Below are 4,316 nucleotides of genomic sequence, written 5' to 3'. Positions count from 1 at the left end.
ACTTCAGATCAAATTTGAATATAACAAAAAAACCTTAGCATCTAATGTAAACGACTAAAAACAATTAGGATATCAACCTATTTAAATCGTCAAATCATGTATCACCTGCTAAGCAAATAAAATCTACTATAGCCATCTACTGGCAGGGTTGGTTTATTTTTCAATATACATCTGGGATTTAAAGAAATTTTAAGACCTTATGCTCTACTTATTCTTTCTCTGCTTCCAACCCTTTTAAACTGATTAAACTAAGAAAAACATTCCATACATAAAAATTTCAATGTGCATCAGATACAGCTGTTTTTTTTTTAAAGAGGTCCCACTATGTTCATGCCTTCAGTGTGGTCAATGATGCTTGGGTATTGGGCTGCTTCCATAAACAACAACAACAAAAACCAGACAAGAATTCTAACCTTTGGAACTTACACTCCATGTTGAACGTACCATTAAGACTTGCAAGACTAAATGTTAGGGACTGGAATAAGATCTGGAAGACATCCCTGCTCATCAGACAAATCAGGCAGGCAATTCTTGGCAGTACCTCAAAATATCATTTGATTGTAGAAGAAATAGATTTCTCACATTATTTTCAGTCCACTTGATTTCAACAGACCCAGAAGTAACCAAAGTGCCAACACAGTCATCTCTTTTAGCTCTAAAATTAAAATAGCCTACTAGCTCAATTCTGAAGCGACTATAGAGCAGTATGGGTGACACTGATATGTAACCAAATAGTTTTACACAATTTACTGGATTTCATATTTTAACTGTTTTCATAAACAATAAGAAGGGTGACTGATAAGCTACTTGGGAAGGTCACAGGGAAAGGCCCAAGCTGAGGAAAACAACTGGTACAAAAGCATAGAAGAAACATGATATAAATTCTTGTGCATTGGTCCACTCTGAGAAACCACTGCCTGAGGCTGCTAGGCCTATGCAGAACTTAGAGTGGAGACTAAAAACAGGGAGACCAAAGACTTTTCCAAACAGGGATAGAACAGAAATAGGTATGAATCAAAAGCAGTGAGGACAGCTCAGCCAAAGCAGAAACAGTTTAAACTGACTTCCAGCATGGTGGGAGCATTAATCAGAAAAGGAAATGGAGGGAGGGGGTTTCAGATCAATTTTGGAATAAGTTACAGTGGCTACAGGATGTCCAAACCGGAGCCATCTAGTAAGCAGTTGAGTATATACGTCTGGAGCTCAAGAGAAAGCTGGGCTGGAGCCATTGCTGAATACTGTGGACAAGAATGAGACCATGGGGATGTAGATAAGGTTTAGGGCCTAAGCAGCAGCACCAAAGATCAGACCTCTGTGCCTAATTTAACTCTCCAGGTACTCTTTAAAGCACCCTGAAAGTGGCCTTACTCCCCTCTCCCTCCTTTTGGCTGCTGCCACCAAAGACAACTGAACTGAGGCTAAGACCCTGGCCCTAACATCCTGTTGAAAAAATATACAGTAAGTTGAGGAGTATGAGCCAAGATAACAAATGCCTATTTTTTCACGGAAGTGGAAACACAGTTAATTGGGGAAGGAGCAACCCACTGTCTCAGATATGGTTTTTTAAACCTTAATCCTTGCTAGTATCAAACTATAAAGGTAATTTTGCCCAATGTTCTCAAATTCAAGGGTGATGAGATTCCAATTCCCCACCCTCCCACTGGTTTGCTTACTGGGAACATTACTCAAAGTCCAGCATCAGTGAGTCTCCTGACAAGCCAAAAGAGTCTCCCCCCCCGACAATGGGCTAGATGCCCAATAGTCTTCTTTACCTTATGCTTTAACATTTCAAGTGGAAGACCAAGTCCGGTGCAAACCAGTCACTGTGCTTATAAACTGCTTATAACATATGTTGTATCATTATTAAATTAAGAAAAACTTTCAAGTTTAAAAGAATCATGAAAGAAACTATTTCTGATCATTCATATTCCCACCATTACAGAAGCTCAATTCTTCTGCAGTGTTTTAATACAATTTTTAGTTCCAACAGAATATTCCTTTTTCCTTACCAGATATTCTCTGAAAATGTCTTATAAATAACTTTAATTATAACTTCTTAAAGATGGTTATACAACTCAACTTTGACACAAGAGTAGAAAACATGTCTGGAAAGTGATGGTAACTGCAGATTCTTGGGTAGCTTCAGAACCTTACAGAGAGGCTTCCCTGGTAGCACAGTAGTTAAGAATCCGCCTGCCACTGCAGGGGACACAGGTTCGAGCCCTGGTCTAGGAAGATCCCACATGCTGCAGAGCAACTGAGCCTGTGCTCCACAACTACTGAGCCAAAGTGCCACAACTACTGAAGCCCATGCACCTAGAGCCCGTGGTTCACAACAAGAGAAGCCACCACAATGAGAAGCCCGCACACCGCAACTAGAGAAAGCCCACACGGAGCAACAAAGACCCGATGCAGCCAAAAATTAATTAAACCTTGCAGATACATTGGTTCCTACTCTTGTCTAATTCAACACTATAGCAGCACATGAATTCTCCTTCACTATTATCTCCTCTCACTCTACCATCCCTCTAGTTTAGAACTAAAGCACTTCCTCCGGAAAGCCATCCTTAATTGTCCCAGACCTGGGTGATTCTCCTTTGATATCCTACAGTGGGGATTAATTTTTTGCGCCATGGACCCTTCAGTCTGATTAAGACTTTGGGCCTTTTCCCAGAATTTTTCTACAAACACGTAAAACAGTATTACAAAGGAAACCAACTGTACTGAAATAGTTTTCAAAACATTTAAAATATGTTCTATGGTATTATATGAGCTCCTTAACTGATGTAAACATTTAGCTGCTGATCCAATAACTACCACAATTCTGAAGTAATGAAGAGCATACATTACATCCGAATGTATCTCCCACAACTGTAATGCTGGGATGTGAAAACGTACAGCTAATACTACTGTGGGGTTTTTTGTTTTTTTACTTTTATTTATTTTTTTGTTTTTTTGGTTGCATTGGGTCTTAGTTGCAGCGTGCAGACTCTTCATTGTGGTGCGCGGGCTCCTCTCTAGTTGTGGCATGCTGGTTTTCTCTCTCTATTTGTGACATGGGGGCTCCAGAGCACACGGGCTCTGTAGTTGAGGAGCGCAAGCTCAGTAGTTCTGGCGCGTGGACTTAGCTGCCCAGCGGAATGTGGGATCTTAGTTCCCCCACCAGGGATGGAACTAGCGTCCCCTGCACTGGAAAGCTGATTCTTTACCACTGGACCACCAAGGAAGTCCCGGGTTTTCTTTGCTTTTTTTGTGGGGGAGGGGATCTACATTCATAACTGAAATACTAAATTTTAGCGAGACAATAGAAAAGAAACTTTTGCCCGTCCAAGTTCACGGATCTTCTGAATTATAAACACTGACCCTAGATTAAGAATCCCTGCTGTAAAACATCTAGTTTAAAAAAAATAAAAGCAATCCATAGAACTCACACAACTTCTCAGGGTGGGAGAAAGCAGGTACTAAGAGTCAGTTATAGCAGAAACACCCTTGGAAACCTGTTAAATATTCCATAAAGTTACAGTATAATTGTGTTTTGTGTACATGACTCAAAGTAATTCTAACGCACATTAAAGTTTGAAAATCCCTACAACAACTTTTGCAGACGTCTCGACATCCATTGTAACTAACACATACACCCATAATAATGAATAGGGATTTTAAAATGTTCTTGCTTGACTTACAGAATTTTACTTCCATTTCAGTTTACTATTAAGCCTCCACTTTAATATAATAGATGCGTTAATTGTGAAAATTAAAGAGCTGCCTATCACTGGAAATCAAGTTCTACCGTCAGCCAAGGCATGTCGATCAAAGACTATAAAAACTCAACTTTCGAATCACTGTTAATCACATATTATTGCAATTAGTCAAACAACTGCTGTACTTAAAAGATGACACCAAGGCAATGGTACTTATAAATGGAAACAGAATACCATTAAGGTAGTTTTTATTTATTGTTTTACAAGAAACTGCACAGCAAGAGCGCACTCACATTCCCATAGGATGGTGGCACTCGGCTTTTCAGAAAGCAAAGGGATGCCTTTGGACGCTCGCGCTTTTTCTTTTCAGAAAGCAAAGGGATGCCTTCGGACGCTCGCACTTTTTCTCTCCTGTCCCCACCCACCTCTTTGGGGTAAGCACCAGGGAACAGGTCCCCGGACGGTGGCGGTGGAAGAAGGGGGCGCTGCACCTGCCCTAAAGCGGCGTCTGCGGCTGGGAGCCGGGGGATCAAGGCGCTGGCGGCCAAGATGGGATGGCCATCTTGCAGCGGCAGTTTCACAACGCAGTTCTCCCGCCCCCAGGCTCCAAGCCCG

Source organism: Neophocaena asiaeorientalis, unplaced genomic scaffold (assembly GCF_003031525.2).
Source record: "Neophocaena asiaeorientalis asiaeorientalis breed wild unplaced genomic scaffold, Neophocaena_asiaeorientalis_V1.1 scaffold743, whole genome shotgun sequence".
Taxonomy (NCBI): domain Eukaryota; kingdom Metazoa; phylum Chordata; class Mammalia; order Artiodactyla; family Phocoenidae; genus Neophocaena; species Neophocaena asiaeorientalis.
The sequence above is the reverse complement of the archived record's forward strand: the minus strand, read 5'-3'. Positions refer to the sequence as shown.